Below are 17304 nucleotides of genomic sequence, written 5' to 3'. Positions count from 1 at the left end.
AGAGTTTATTTTGGCTCATGGTTTTAAGGGTCTCATTCCATGGGCACTTACCTCCACTGCTTTTGGGTTCAGGTGAGGTGAAGTATACCATCATAGCAGGGAGCCTATAATGGGGCAAAGTTGCTCACTTAAGGCAACCAGAGGCCAAGAAAGACATCAGAGAGCCAGGGTAAGACATACCCCTAAAACTCATGTCCCAGCAACACACTTCTTTTAATCAAGCCTCATTTCCATGTACTCCCACCTCCCAAAAGTCCATTCAACTATGAATTTATCACATGTTAACCCATTCATTAGGTCAGAGCCCTCAGGATCCAATCACCTCCCAAAGCCTTTAACACAGGAGCATTAAAGAGATATTTCACAGCTAAACCACAAAAGCTGGTGCCAGTCCACCTTGAAGACAAGCATTCAGAAGGCTGAAGGCTGCTGTGCATGCCGGCTTTCTACCGTCCTGATGAAACAGTGGAGAAAACCAACTGACAGGGCGTGGGTTGATTTGGGATTACAGCTCCAGAGAGTTCAGTCCATGGTTGATTGGCTCATTCCATTGTTTCTGAGCCTGTGGTGAGGCAGTAGGCCATGAGAGAAGGGTATGGCAGAGCAAAGCTGCCCACCTCATTGTGGATAGGAGAGAAAGAGAGACACAGAGATAGAGACACACAGAAAGACAGAGAGATGAAATATAAACCCTGAGGTCCTATGTCTTCTAACTAGGCCCCACCTCCTACTATTTCTATCACATGCTAACAGTCCATTCAACTCTAACTACATCAATGGGTGAATCCATTCACAAGGACAGAGTCCTCATGATCCAATTAATTACCTCTCAATGACTCCATCTCTAAACATTGCTACCGCAGGGCCAAATGTTCAATACAAGAATCTTTAGAGGACATTCCTGATGCAAAAATACAATATTGGTCTTAGGAAATTATGAATAAAGATAAATAAATAAATGACCCCAATGTCAATCTCCCTACTCTACTGTTATCATTTGGGTTGGTTGAGGGGAGGGGCCATTCACAGATAATCATAATCTAATAAGCATTTTAGTATGTCTATTATTAGTATTCATTGATCTACCACCTTGGTATTCTGTTAGGAAATGAACTGAAGTGGAGTTTTCATTCTAGAAAAGACCATTTGGTAGAGAGATTCAGCATCAGCTGCAGAGAAATATGCAGGTTGCCCAGCAGGGCATGGCACTGAGGTGTTTTGTCTGGGGTCTCCTTAGCCACTCAACCTGGGCTCTCACTTGAGGAAATCTTACGGATGCTACTACCACCACCAACAACAACAAATCAAGCCCTCTTCTTTCATGCGTTTCCCGATCGCTGTGAATTTTATGCATTTTTATGCAAATTTACCTACAAAAGAGCTGGCCATCTCAGAAGCAAATTCCGACTGAAGAGGGCTGGCTGTGCGGTGTGTAGCACCCTCTAGTGTTCACTTGGGCAAAAGGTCAGACCCTTCTGCGGCTGGCATTTTTGTAACACAATTTTCAACTTTTTGTAATTTCCATGTTGTAATTATAGTTCCAATGAAAAATTCATATATTAATTTGAAAACATATAGTAATAAGGAATGTGGAGAAGTTGGAAAAGGGAAGGAAAGAAAAGAAAAAATGATGCTTTTTGATTTTATCCTTGGTTTTCCAAGATAGTATTTAATAGAGTAAAAGGCCCATATTAAGAAGCAAAATTATGCTGGCAGTGGTGGCACACACCTTTAATCCCAACACTCAGGAGGCAGAGACAGGCGGATCTCTGAGTTTGAGGCCAGCCTGGTCTACAGAGTAAGTTCCAGGACAACCAGAGCTACACAGAAAAACCCTGTCTTGAAAAAAAGAGGAGGAGGAGGAGGAGGAGGAGGAGGAGGAGGAGGAGGAGGACCAGGAGGAGGACCAGGAGGAGCAGCAGCAGCAAAATTATTTCCAATTGTACTGTATACAAGCCCTCTTTTCATTACTATACCATAGAGTTCCATTCAGATAGGTAGATGGGTAGATGGGTGGATAGATAGATGGATGGATGGATGGATGGATGGATGGATGGATGGATGATGGATGAATAGACAGATTGTGTTTTGGGGGGTGTATGCACAGGTGTATATGTATGGAGTCAGAGGGCAATCTCAGGCTCTTCAGGTACTGCCCAACTTCCTTCTGAGAGAGACTTTTACTAGTTGGAAACTTGCCAAATAACCCAGGCTGGCTGGGCAGCAAACCCCCAGAAACCTGCTTGTCTCTACCTCTACTGCACTGAGATTATAAGAGAATACCATCACATTTGGCTTTAAAAAAAAAAAAAGTCCATTCCAAGAATTGATCTCAGAATCTCATGCTTCTAACATAAACACATTACGTATGCCCCAGAATCCATGTAGAAGAGCTGGCCACAGCAGGCTCATTTGTAATGTTAGCACTGGAGACGCAAGGACATTCGATACCTTAAGTCTTGTTGGCTTGGCACTAAGAGAGCCTGTCTCTATAAACAAGATGATGGCCCTGAAGGAGACAACACTAGAGGTTGTCCTCTGGCCTCCACACATATGGGAGCACACATGCATGTGCATCCCTACACACACACACACACACACACACACCCCTTTTGTAAAATGTTTACCTGTCTTTTTAATGCCCATGCCATCATCTCTTGCTCTGCTGGTGGCCACAGTGAAGAGAAACAGCAGTAGAAACCATCTCATAAGTGCCCGGAGGGGGCTGCAACATCCATGGAGGCTATAGCCACCCACTGTAACTGAGTTGTTCTTATACATGTGCTTGTAGGGGAGATGCTCAATAACTGAACTACTTCACTGAATTACTGGGTGTGTTTTCATCTATCCTACTAGCAACATCCCCTTCTCAACAGCTTGAAGGATGCTCATGCCACAGACTCCAGAGTGACCCCTGTTACCCCATTATGCCGTTCTTCAATGATCACTATGTCTCTCTGGTCCTCATTGGTGCTCCCGTGGTGCTCCCGCAAGGCAAGGGCTACCCTAGTGCACACAGACAGATGAACAGTACCTGGTGCGTCATCTCACCTTCAAATTCTAGTCAGGAACTGGACCAGGCTTTTTCCTTTATGGCACAAACCAGCTCCCAAATCATGACATGGAGACTTCTTAGTGGTTATGAATGTGCAGCCTAACTTAGGCTCGTTTCTGGCTAGCTCTTTTAACTTAACCTGTTTCTCTTTATCTACCCTTTGCCTTGGGGCTTGTTACCTTTCTTCTGTATATCTTACTTTCACTGCTTCTCTGGCTGGCTGGCGTCTTGCCCCCGGTTTTGCCTCTCCTTCTCCTTCTCCTTCTCCTTCTCCTTCTCCTTCTCCTTCTCCTTCTCCTCCTCCTCCTCCTCCTCCTCCTCCTCCTCCTCCTCCTCCTCCTTCTCCTTCTCCTTCTCCTGTTTTTCTTTTTTCCTTTTCTCTAAGCCTGGATTTCTCCTCCTGTTTATTCTCTCTGCCCACCAGCCCAGCCTGTCCTTTCTCTGCCTAGCGATTGGCTGTTTAGCTCTTTATTAGACCAATCAGGTACCTTAAGAAGGCAAGGTGAAACAGATGCAACATATCTTTACTTAATTAAGCACACATCCTCACATCATTAAACGAATGCAGCATAAACAAAAGTAACACACCTTTACACAGTTAAAGTAATATTCCGCAGCATAAACAAATGTAACACGTCTTTGCCTAGTTACTGTGATATTCCACAACAAGGAACTGTCTGTCTTCTTCTACCTCCTCCATGAAGCAGATGCCAAAGATTTTGACAGGAGAAGTGCCTGTGGGAGAGAAATATTAAGGAGGAAGTTGAGTAAATCTTGCAACTATTAAATTATGATGCAAATCTAATGGAGAATGAAGAATGGCAAGAAAGCTGGGTAGATTTGTAGAATGCCACGCTAAGGAAGGTTCTTAAACTGAGAGAGAGGCTTCTTGGGCTGAACCGTCTAAGAAGTATGTTCGTCTACATAACTGACCTTTACATGGTTACCACCTTCATTTGTTGGCTGGCAACAGCAAGTGCTTGGTGTGGTCCTGGTCCAAGTTTACGGCCCTCAGGTAGTGTGTGATGGTGAATATCCTAGCAACCATCACCCCTTCTGTCCTGCTTACTCATCTTGGGGGTAGTATTCTTTGATAGTTTCATACACGTACATAATTATTTTGACCACATTCACCTCCTGTTCCATTCTTTCTTGCCCCTCTCACTCCTGCTAATCCCCTCTCTTTCCAAACAAATCCATCTCCTACTTTCTTGTCTTATTATTTGTACTGATCCCCGAGTTTGGTTAGGGTTGCTTGTATGAGCAGAGGTGAGGTGTGTGAGGGGTTTGTCCCACCTGCCAACACTGCTAGCCATTCTAATTCTCCACTTTCACCAAGGTCTATGACCCCACCACTCCACCACCACCCACCATCCCTAACTATTTCTCATCGAATCCTTGTTGCAGGATCCATCCCTGGAATGCACATTGCAAATACCTTTATCTAGGGGATTTTCCCACTCTATGATGCTCAGCTGGTCACAGAACCTCATTTATTCACAGTGTTTACAATGTTGCTCTAAACTAGAGGGTTTTTTTTTTTTAATCTTTGTGGTGCATCAGAATTGTCTGAAGGTCTTATTAAATGCATATGGAGGCCTCTGCTCCCCAGCTACCCCCTATACAGTAGAACTAGAGTAGACCCAATTATGGTGACATTTTAACTGTGCTGAAATGTGATTTTATTTGTATGTTAATAAATAAAGTTGCCTGGGGATCAGAGCTAAGAGCAAGCCATTTAGCAGAAGTCCGGCAGTGGTGGCACATGCTCTTAATCCGATCACATTGCAGGCAGAGTCTCTGTGTGGTCAAGGACACAGCCAAGCAGTGACCTGAACCTTTAATCTCAGTATGAACCATAGAGATCTGGAGGTCTGTATAGACAGACAGTGATGAAGAAGTCATGTGGTTGGGTTTAGAACCAATGAGAAGGCAGAACAGAAAGGCAATAAAAAAGACAGGACACAGAAAGAAGGTCTCTCTCTTTGTCAGGGGAAGGATGGCAGTGAGTGGTAAGCTAAAGGCTCTGATCTCCTGGGCTTTTAACTCTGTATTTGGCTCTGCATTTCTTATTTATTAAGACCATTTAGAATTACATCTACACCCAATTTCTTCCTTCCTTCCTTTCTTCCCTCCCTCCCTCCCTCTCTCCCTCCCTCCCTTGTTGTGGATATCGCTTTGTATAAATAAAATGCTGATTGGCCAGTAGCCAGGCAGGAAGTATAGGCAGGACAAGCAGAGAAGAGAATTCTGGGAACAGGAAGGCTGAGGCAGAGAGACACTGCCAGCCACCGCCATGAGTACCAACATGTAAGATACTGGTAAGCCACGAGCCATGTGGCAAAGTATAGATGAATAGAAATGGGTTAATTTAAGATATAAGGACTAGATAAAAAGAAGCCTGCTGCGGCCATGCAGTTTGTGAGCAATATAAGTCTCTGTGTGTTTACTTGGTAGGGTCTTAGTGGGACTGGAGGGTGAGAGAGATTTGTCCTGACCGTGGGCCAGGTAGGACCAGGAAATCTCCAGCTACTCTCCCTCCCTCCTTCCTTCCTCTTTTGTTTTGTTTTGTTTTTTGAGACAGGGTTTCTAAGTGTAGCTCTGGCTGTCCTGGAACTTGCTCTGTAGAATCGGCTGGCCTTGAGTGCAGAAATCTACCTGCCTCTGCCTCCCAAGTACTGAGATCAAAAGCAAACTTTAAAAAAAAAGTTCCCAGGTGATACATAAAAATCACACTTTGACAATCACTGATGTAAATTCACTGCACTAACTCCCTGGCTCCATCAATTGACTCAGAAGACCTGAACGAAGCTAATCGGTACATAGTGTTGCTGTGGCAATACTGTGCTCAGTAAAAGATTCCCTCCTCAAACCATGTCCCAGCAGTAAGGTGCAACCTCAACAGATGGATTGAGGCTGAGAACATGGAAAAAAAGAACCTGAACCCAGATGAATCCATGAAACCACTGAATCAGCCAGCCCTGGAGCTTGACCCCCATTCTGACTGAATCTCTAAGTTCGCTCATCTTCTTATTGACTTGAGAAAGATTTTCTGGTTACTGAAACCAAGCATCCTAAATTATACTCTGGACAGCACCAAACTCTGGCTAACTCAGCTGCTCCTTGACTGCACTCCTCTGCCTAAACAGACAGGAGCATCTGTGGAAAATAACTGCATAGATCAAGGTGACTTAGTTTGCATTCTCATGTGACTCTCTCAAATATCTGTCCATCCTCTTACAATGTGACTTGACCTCCTGTAGCTAGAGTTTTCCTGCCTGGCCCACAGTCAGGACAAATCTCTGACACCCGCCAGTCCCACAGCCACTCAGACCCAACCAAGTAAACACAGAGACTTATATTGGTTACAAACTGTATGGCCGTGGCAGGCTTCTTGCTAACTGTTCTTACAGCTTAAGAACATTTCTATAAATCTATATCTTGCCACATGGCTCGTGGCTTACCGGGATCTTCACATGCGGCTTGTCATGGTGGCGGCTGGCAGTGTCTCTCTGACTCAACCTTTCACTTCCCAGCTTTTTTCTCCTCCTTGTCCCACCTATACTTCCTGCCTGGCCACTGGCCAATCAGTGATTTATTTACCAACCAATCAGAGCAACACATTTGCTATACAGAACATCCCACAGCAACCTCCTATAAGGATTGTTGCACACTTTCTCTCCTCTTTCCAAACCACCCTCATCCAGGCAGTCTCAGTGAGTAGTTCTGCCAACATATCACAAGAAAATTGGGTAAGCCAAAAAAGAACCATCCCATGTGTACCGGAAAGTCTATCAACACATCTCTGCCACTACCTACATTCTCCATGCCCTTTCCACTGAAGATCAAGGAGGACCATCCACTTGGATTTGGGGTCTCTATTCCTTTGTGCCCTCAAGGACTCTTGCAATTACCCACTTCTCCCAAGCTACATTGACTTGTTCCCACCACAAGATCATTTCAATAGTCAAGTAAATAAGATCAGATTTGACGTGTCTTAAAATATTCTTTCTTGGCCCGGTTAAAAGCCCATGAGTGGAGAGGTCATAGGCCCTGTTGGATAAACTATTCTGTTGTTTTTGCTAAACAGAATGTGGTGCCTATCAAACTGTCTCCTAAAGAGTTGTGTCTATGCACAGAAATCAGTGCTGCTCTAAGCAGGAGCCAGAGGAACTGCTTTTTCAGTGGGCGGTGGTAACTGCCTGCAATGGAACATCTGTTTCACCTCTGCTGAGGCTTAGGCATCACTGAAGAAGGTAAAAGCCTGGGAAGAGGGGCAGCACTGTGGAGAGCCATCTTCTGGGCATGACAAGGTGTAGTGCCTGTGGCCTCGGGGCAGCTGTGACTCCCTGCACAAGACCTCCCAAAGATGGAGTTTGTTAGCATTCCTTCATGGACAGGGGAGGAGCCCACTGGGCCCATCCCTCTCTAGGAAGTTGCCAATGGCTGGGGTAGGGGAGGACACTTCCTTCAGCAGTGACGTCACTGGTAAGATGCCCGTGATCCTATAGTTAGCCCATCATGAAGCTCATGTCAGTGACCTAATGCAGCTCACTGGGTCGGGGGGAGAGAGATACGTAGATATCAGTATAGACGTAGACATAGACATAGATATGAAATACAGATAGACAGACAGACAGACAGATAGAGAGATGATAGATAGAAAGAGAGGAAGAGAGAGAGAGAACAGTACTGTTGTTATAGAGTCATGGTTGATATCTAATACTTATTATAGATGTACTATGTACTGAATCGATCACCTTAACACTTTATTATGGTTATAGTTGTTGATTAAAAAAAACATGTGATTCACCATCAACCTTTCATCAGAAATGGGGGAGGGGTTCAAGAGAACCCACATCTCCCTAAGGGACTGGTGGTAGTTAATAGTTGCTTGGGCAGGGTGGGGGGGTGGGGGGGTGGGAGGGGTGTCACTTTTCTCAGTGGTGTAGCCATGGTTAAGTTGCCCAGGCGCCTGTGTATGACCTTCCACTGACACTCATACAGACAACTGTAACTAAACTCCGTGAGTCACACATGCACAGAAGACATGAGGGTAGGATGGGGATTTGTTGGGAAAAGCAGGTGGGGCGAGGATGACAAAAATTTGCTATATATATATATATATATATATATATATATATATATATATATATATATATATATATATATATATATATATATGAAGCTATTAAACAAGTAAAATAAAGAATATTCTTTTTTTTTTTTTTGGTTTTTCGAGACAGGGTTTCTCTGTGTAGCTTTGCGCCTTTCCTAGGACTCACTTGGTAGCCCAGGCTGGCCTAAAAGGTCTATATTGGCACCAGAGCTGCTCTCTTTTGCCTTCTCTTCTCCTGCGGCTTATCCCCGACCTCCTTCTGTTTGCCTGTCTTTTGTGCGGGTGGCCCACTGAGTTTAACTCTGGTCGTTTGCAGGAGCTCTTGAACTCACCCCATTGTATTTCTATAACGTCTACCATTCAGCCAATATGGTACTTTTCAAGGTCACTGTCATGCCATATGGTGACTCATGTCCAAGATGGCCCCCAGTCTTCTCCTAACCATATCCTCCAGGAACAGCTGACATTCTCTATCACTCTCCAAATACTTCAAGCTGATTCTGCTCCTCTTCCGCTACCCTTATCTCCTGAACTGGCTCTTCAGTCTCCCAACATCTAGAGAGTGACGCTCTCGAGGACTTTTGCCGTTGTTCTTCTCCCCAGTTACTATAATACTCCTCCTCCAAGTGACCCTCCCAGTCACAGGGACACAGATGTGCAACTGATTGCTGTTAGAGTCCTAGTTCTCTGTCTGACAAGCTCTGGGCTCACATCCAACCATCAACCTGGTGCCACCACTTGAATGTCTAATGGGATTCTGAAATTTGGAGTCACACATGAATGAATTAAAGACCACAGACCACAAGTGATTATGAAAATTGCAGAGTAGACCCCAAACCACGCTAAACAAAGAGCAATCACTACAAACAATACATTGTCATGATTATATTGTCTGTAAAATTTTGGTTATCATGATGCTATTTGAACAAGGTCAACATACTGTATGTTAACTACAATTGTGTCGTGGTCTACCTGTATTCTCTTCTACCCAGGGCAGAATCCCTTTAAATTATATAAAATCTTTCTTTAGCTTTAGTTTGGACACATGCTGTATAGTTTACCTCTCATAGGCAGGGAGTTCCAGTTTTTCACCCTGCTGAAGGCCCAGCTGAGCCTTGATCTAACCAGCAGCCATTGCCATAGCAACTTACATCATTATTTGTGGCAAGAATAAATATATACAGCTGACAGAACTGGTCAGCTTTGCCATTTTCCTAAAAATTAGCTACTTGTTTTGGAAGGTTTACAGTTTTATGGGACATAATACTTGAACTTTCTTCTGTGTACATATTAGAGTAAATGTTTCTAGACCTTCAAAACACCCTAACTAAAATCTTAGTTAAGATTTCACTGATATTTTTATAATTCTTGATTAATCTACCTAAGAGTTCAGAATGCCCCAACACTTAATCCAGGTCCTCTTTATGCCGCTTGTCAGCATTTAACATGCCCTGCATAGATCCGTGCACCTTTAGTGCTTAGCATTTGTTACAGTTCTATCATTTTTAAAAGTTACATTTTCTTGTGGGTAATTGCTAAGGAGAAAAGTGCTAATGACTTTGGATGGCTGACCCATGTCAGACAATTATACTTCACTCATTATTTCTGGTAACCTTGATATTGTCCACTTTCTTTCCTTTGTAACAAATCACATCAAGCATGCAATTGCAGTTTTAGCTCCTTGTCCTTAATAACCCCCTTCTCTTGGCGGGGGAAGAGTGGGGTCTTGCTTTGTAGCTCAAAACGGCCCCAAATGCACAATCTTTTTGCTCAGGCTCTTAAGTTCTGGGATTACAGGTGTGTGCCACCACATCTGGCTTCAGTTTTCATCTTCTTAGAAGTGTTATTTGAATCACAGTCACTAGGGTTTTTGTTGTTGTGTATTTGTTTTGAGTAAATTCTCTTTTTTGTTGTTGTTGTTGTTCATGACTTAGGTTATCAGATCTAGAAAACCAATGTCTATTCCAAGATTATAAATTTCAGCCCTAGCCAGGTGTGTTGGCCTTGTGCTCAAGCTGGCATTTAGGGGATAGACTTTATCCACCCACCCACCCCCATCTTTGAGCTGTCTCCTGAGCCACAGACAACATCTTTCTCTGTGTATTTCACTTCTCTTCACGGTTAACTGTTGCATTTGTTCCTTTCCTCATCTCTGTGACAGGAAATCGGTAGAAACTGTGTGAGAGAGGAAGAATTTGCTTTAGCTAACAGTTCCAGTCTGCTGTGGGATAATGTTTTTATATACTGGTTTAATAAAATGCTGATTGGCCAGTAGCCAGGCAGGAAGTATAGGCGGGGTGAGCAGATGAGGAGAATGCTGGGAAGAGGAAGGGCAGAGAAGGAGTTGCCAGGTAGACACAGAAGAAGCAAGATGACAAGGCAGAACTGAGAAAAGGTACCAAGTCATATGGCTAAACATATATAAGAATTATGGGTTAATTTAAGTGTAAGAGCTAGTCAGTAATAAGCCTGAGCTAATGGCCAAGCAGTTGTAAATAATATAAGCCTCTGTGTGTTTACTTGGGGGACGTGAGTGGGAAAGATCTGTCCTGACTACCGGCTGGGACACAGAAAAACTTCTGACTACACCAGTCCATCATGGCAGGGAAGATTTTTGGTGTACTTCACTGTTGCTATGATAAAGAAATGACCAAAAACAGTCTGGGGACCAGGAGGTTTATTTCAGCTTATACTTTCAAGTCACAATCCATCATTTAGGGAAGTCATCAGGAACTCAAGGCAGAAACTGGGGGCAGAAACCATGGAAGAATACTCTCATCCTTTCTCTCTGCTAGCTTTCTTATATAGTCTAGGATGACCTTCCTTGAGATAGTGCTGCCCACTTATATCAATCATCAATACAATCCTCCACAGACCAATCAGTCCAGGCAAGTCTTCAATTTGAGTTTCCCCTTTCCCAAGTGACACTAGTGTCTTAGTTTGAGTTTCTGTTGCTGTGAAGAGACACCATAACCATGGCAACTCTTATAAGGGAAAACATTTAATTGGGTGGCTCACAGTTTAGAGGTTCAGTCTACTGTCATCATGGTAGGATATGGCAGTGTGCAGGCAGACACGGTGCTGGAAAGGTAGATGAGAGTTCTACATCTTACACAGGCAACAGGAAGTGAACCGAGACATGGGTGGTATCTTGAGCATAAGAGACCTCAAAACCCACCATCACAGTGACACACTTCTTCCAACAAGGCCACACCTACTCCAACAAAGCCACACCTCCTAATGGTGCCACTCCCTATGAGATTATGGGGGCCAATTACATTCAAATTACCACAACTAGGTTGTGTTGACAAAAAAAATCTAGCCAGGATAGAAAGCATGGTGGCTTAGGTGGTTTCAGGTTATGACAGTGGGAATTTCTGGCATGGTTTACTCAGATCTCTATCAACCAAAAGAAGAAAGATCTTGGACCAGAAGCAAGGATGGCTATAACCTTCAAGTCCTACATCCTGGTAGCCCACTTCCCCTAGCTAGCCCCCAATTCCTGAAGGTTCCATAGCCTCCACCAAATAGCACCACTAGCTGTCAACCAAGTGTTTAGACATATGAGCCTGTGGATGGCACTGTTAACAACTGCTCTTGCTGAGCACATGCAACTATGCCCACAGAGAGGACTTCAAGCAGTACTCTGTTGCCCTGGTCTGACCTCAGCGATCCTAGCTTGCATCTGCTCCTGAGTTTTATGAGCTCATTCCTCTCTGGAGGTGAACTCCGCCTTGTGTCTGTCAGGTGGACCTGTGTAGAGGAGCTGCTGCCTCTTTCTCTAATGGTGGGGGACAGTAAGATGCTTGTCTAGGATCTTAGCACAAGGGCTCTTTTGCAGAGGTTTCACTGCAATTCTGCTCCCTGGAGACCTCAAGGAAAGTTGTGATTTGGCAATTTACTTAGAATTCTGAAGAGCATCGTGAGAGCTATCCTCTTCCCAGGCTTCCTTTACTCTTGCTGGGAGAAGAAACATCTTTTATATGGATTGTAAAGTCCACATGAAGAACACAAAGTGAGGTAATGTGGTAGATGCCACAGCTTTTGTAACAACTAAAATTATGACGTGCTTACACAAAGGCAGCCTGCGATATCTATAGGGCTGCAGGCTCATTTGTAACAGCAAGTAAGCTAACAAACATGGAAACAATTAAAATGTCAACAGTAGAGGCCAGAAATGATGACGTGACAGGACACAGGGCATGACGGGAGGTTGAACAACAACGAACACACTGCTACTGTTGCAAGCATGCTAATGAACGAAAGGAACATGACAAGTTGGAGATGCTAGGCTGAAAGGCACATCCAATGGGGTGTCATTTATAGACCATTCAAAAGCACATAAAAACCAGAACATGTTTAAGGTAGATCATTCATAATGGAGCTGTAATGAAGAGCAAAGCAGTGGCCAGCACCAAATTCATGGTAGGGTCATTATTTTTAAAGTAGTACATTGGCACCCAAATCAATGCATCTTAAAGACTTTCCTGGTGACAACTGTCCTCATTGTTTTAAAGAACTTTCAGAAGGCCAGAAGTGATCATGGATGAAATATTGACCTGAATTTATCTTTGTTGTGGGATAATCTTTTTGTACACTGTAAAGATGTGTCTCTGCCTAAGGTGCCTTCTGATTGGTTTAATAAAGAGATAAATGGCCAATAGCTAGGCAGGAGAGAATAGGTGGGACTTTCTGGGAGAGAGAGAAAATGAAGATGAATCTAGGCTCGCAAGAGATGTCAACAAGACACTGAGGAAAGTTGGATATACAGCACAAAGGAGAGGGCCATGTGGCAGAACATAGATTAGTAGAATAGGTTAATTTGAGTTACAAGAGCTAGTTGGGAACAAGCCTAAGCTAAAGGCCAAGCTTTCATAATTAATAATAAGTCTCCATGTCGTTATTTAGGGGTTGGTGGTCCTGATAAGAAACTCCAACTACAGATACTAGCTCAGATATGGGGCCTAGGTGAGGCTTTCTTCTCTATGGATGTGAGGGACTCTACCCAGTGATGAACAGACTATATGAGCCTCATTGTGACATTAGGATCCAGAGGGTCAGAAAAAGATGCTCTCCAGCAAAAAGGGGCAGTATGAGCTCAAGTTTCTCATAAGTTCTGGCAGAACTTAGTATGTGTTGACTGCCAAAGCATGTGAATATGGTTTCATATCATGGTAAGAGAGCTCAGAGAAAAATGGGTTTCTCCTTGTCTCACTAGAGAAAGTCTAGTCCCCTGTGCATGGCTCACAATGGGTGGAAGATCAAGGAGTCACCTGGCACTTTTCAAAACAAGATGTGTTTTAGTAGGTCTAATCTCTCATCCCCCTAACAAACACCAAGGCCCCTTACCACAGCAAGTGGGAGAGGCTCTGACACATGCTTAGTAAATCACTTCCTAGTCCAGGAACCAAATGCCAGCTCTTATTTTAGGGTCTTTTCAAATACAGTACTCTTATCTGTTTTTTTTTTTTTTTTTTTTTTTTTTTGCTATATTTCATTTGCTCATGGTCAACAATGGTTCTAAGTATTAAATGGAAAATTCCTGAAGTAAACTAATAAATTTTAAACTGTACACTGTCTCAAATGACATTGCAAAATCTTATACTGTCCTGCCTAGGGTATTGATCACTATTTTGTCAATGTATCTGTTCCCAGAGAGTTGAACAATCTCGTTGGTCCTTAGAGGAGAAGATCTAAGTTTTTCCATGAATCCATGCACGAACTCATTCTCTTGTAAAACGAATATCACCAAGTTCTTAATATTGAGATTCGTGTGTGGATAATGACAGCGTATGCAGAAAGTATGGATTTCTTCCTCTTACCAAATGATTGCAGCCTGAGGCTGTTCTCCCTGTAAGACCTTCCACCAAGATTAGTTAAACATTCTTCCTCATTCAGCTGTATATAATAAACTCAATTCCCAGATGCAGACATATACAATAAATGTGCTGCATTTCCAGGCTGCTGCTGGTGCATCTCTATCAGAGCACACAACCAACATGATCCCAGCTTTTCTTAATGTCTTAGTTAGGGGTTCTATTGCTGTGAAGAAACATCATGACCACAGCAACTCTTACAAAGGAAAACATTTCATTAGGGCTGGCTTATAGTTTCAGAGGTTTACTCCATTACCATCATGGCGGGAAGCAAGGCAGCAGGCAGGCAGACATGGTGCTAAAGAAGGAACTGGGAGTTCTGACATCTTGACTCACAGGCAACAGGAAGTGGTTTGTCTCACTGGTTGTGGCTTGAGTATACATGAAACCTCAAAGTCTGCCTCCACAGTAACACACTTCCAACAACAAGATCACACCTATTCCAACAAGGCCACACTTCCTAATAGTGCCACTCCCTTTGGAAGCCATTTTCTTTTAAACCACCATGGTGTGTCTGCCCTTTCTTCATTCCTTTTCACCTCAGTTAAGGCAGTCCCCAAAGCGTTCAGGTCATGGCACAGTGACAATTGTTTCTGTGTCCCCACCTGGATAGAAAGAGTTCCTGAGCACACTTCTGCCTGTGAACTCTGTGGAGTCACAGGGGAAAGAGTTTAGGCTTCTTAGCCCAACAGACACAAGTAAATTTTAGTGCAGGAAGCCAAACATGAGTCTAAGAGTGATTAAAGATAACCACATTCTTAGACTATACTAGGCTCATGAGAAAGAATTCTAAGGGCTGGAGATGTAGCTCAGGGGTAGAATGCTGGTCTAGCATGTATGAAAACCAGGCTTCACTCCCCAGAGTTGAAGTGGAAAACAGTTCTGCATTCCCGGATTGGGGAGGGGCATGCATCTGTTACAGAATTAAATTGAACTTTTACTAAAATGTCAACAACTCCAATTTGTATAGGAGTCAAGGTGATAGCATTGGTTGGGGGCAAAAAAAAAAAGTCAAGCCGGGCGGTGGTGGCGCACGCCTTTAATCCCAGCACTCGGGAGGCAGAGCCAGGCGGATCTCTGTGAGTTTGAGGCCAGCCTGGACTACCAAGTGAGTCCCAGGAAAGGCGCAAAGCTACACAGAGAAACCCTGTCTCGAAAAACCAAAAAAAAAAAAAAAAAAGTCAAATCTTCCCTCTTATAAATATATATGGTTATAAATCTTCATTGTGAAGAAGTTACTGATTTTGTTCTGACAGTCTTGGTTTATAGATACTGTTATTATAGATATTATAGATATTATAGATATTACACCTGGGTTAAACTCCTATTTGAAGTAGACAGGGCCTCATATTATGTAACATTATTCTCATTTCACTGGTGAAAATTGCAACTATTTTGCTAAACATCACAAAGCCCATAAAGTTGGACACTGGATAAATGTGTTTTCATGGAAGCTTTCCACCATGTACTCATTCACTTACTCAACAAATATTTATTCCTGCGGAATCACCCGAGTCCATTTTTAAAACATTGCCATGTTTTAAAATTAGAAAACCCTTCACAAACAAACTTGGATGCGCCTCTAACTTTCTAAAAATAGTCTTAATTTTGCTCTTTTCTTAATGTCAATTCTTACTCTACAGACAATATAAATTTTGATTTTTTTTTCAGATGGCACTGTCAAGGTTGGGCTACAATCCCACTTAATGAGTCACAGACATGTACAACCTGGGTCTTTTCCCTGAAATAAATTGCTTGTCTGAAAGGGGCCCTGGGCTTTGTGCCATCTGTCTAAAGCAATATTATTTCACTTTGCTTAAATATTTATTTATTCTTAAAATAACTTTTAGAACAATACATAGTTTAAACCATTTTTCCTTGTTCTTCTCCTGTTAGTAGAACCAATCCTGTAGCTTTGTGTTCCTTTTAAATCTCCATGGCAACACATTTCACGTAGCTGTCATAAGTGTGCATACAGTTTTTGAAATTTTCAATGTAATGTATTTTTGCCAAAACTTCTCTAAAGTGTGGTAGAAAAGTCAGGGGTTTCGGTAGTTGTATAATATTACTAGCCAATAGCATTTTTAAAAAGAAATAGTGACCTTGGTATTTAGTTTTTTTAGTCTTTGCATAGTCTAGATACTAGTCTTGTTAGACATATAGTTGATAAAGGTTTTTTTTCCTCCATTCCATTGGTTAACTCTTTACTGGAATATGGTGTTCTTTGCCACACAGAAAATTTCTGGTTTCGTGAGGTCTCATGTGTGGACTGTCAGTCCTAATGGCTGCTTCTGCATCCTGTTCAGGAAGTCCCTCCCCATGCCAGTAGGCTCCAGCATCTCCCTCCCCCTTTCCCCTTTATCAGATTCAAGGTATCAGGTCTTACATTGAGGTCTTTGATCCACTTGGAGATGAGTTTTGTGTAAAGTGGGAGATTAGATCTCCTTTCTTTCTTATACATGGAGCTGCCTGTCCAGTTTGACCAGTACCACTGAAGATGCTGTCTTTTCCCCTGATGTTTACTTTTGGCCCCTTTGTCAAAAACCATGTGTCCAGAGGTGCGTGGAAATATGTCTGGAGCTTCAATTTTATTTCATTGATCTATGTGTCTATTTTTATGGTAGTACCATCCATGCTGTTTTCATTACCATCACTTTTTAGTATAATTTAAAATCAGAAATCATGTGCTCGCTTCGGCAGCACAGACACTAAAATTGGAATGATACAGAGAAGATTAGCATGGCCCCTGCGCAAGGATGACACACAAATTCGTGACGCATTCCATATTTTTCTGTTAAAAAAAATCAGAAATCATGATATTTTTAGCAGTTCTTTTATTGTCCCTATTATGTCCAGTTGACGTCAAGAAATCAGTGTTGTCCAGATGTAATAGGGGAAGATCCACATATGAACTCACCGTACTTGTGACAGCATGCAGAATACCTGCACAGACTCAACCAGATGAAATCCCAGTTTGGAGAAGGGGAGATAGACACAAAGTCCTATACCCCCGTCCCCCTAGCTAAGGAGTTATTGGCATTTGATTGCTGCTTGGAAAGGAAAAGTCGATTTTTTTTTCCAGTGGTGTGAATACCGGGTACAATGACCACACTCCAAGGCAGACCTCACACCCAAGAGTAGTCAGCCAACACAAACTAGATTTGAGAGAGAAAGAGAGATATAGATAGATAGATAGATAGATAGATAGATAGATAGATAGATAAGTGGGTGGGTGGGTGGGTGGATGGATGGAT

The 17304-nt window shown here is 42.8% G+C and overlaps 1 non-coding gene across 1 annotated transcript; it reads left to right on the top strand.

Moving 5' to 3' along the window:
- The first annotated feature begins 16734 nt into the window (after window positions 1-16734).
- Window positions 16735-16841, top strand: LOC131896237 (U6 spliceosomal RNA). Its single transcript, XR_009375398.1, has one exon. It is a non-coding gene; the product is annotated as a U6 spliceosomal RNA (small nuclear RNA).
- The last annotated feature ends 463 nt before the right edge of the window (window positions 16842-17304 follow it).

The sequence above is a fragment of the Peromyscus eremicus genome, chromosome 19 (genome assembly GCF_949786415.1).
Source record: "Peromyscus eremicus chromosome 19, PerEre_H2_v1, whole genome shotgun sequence".
In the NCBI taxonomy this organism is placed as follows: Eukaryota; Metazoa; Chordata; class Mammalia; order Rodentia; family Cricetidae; genus Peromyscus; species Peromyscus eremicus.
Note: the sequence above shows the minus strand (reverse complement) of the source record. Positions and strands in the feature narration are given on the sequence as shown.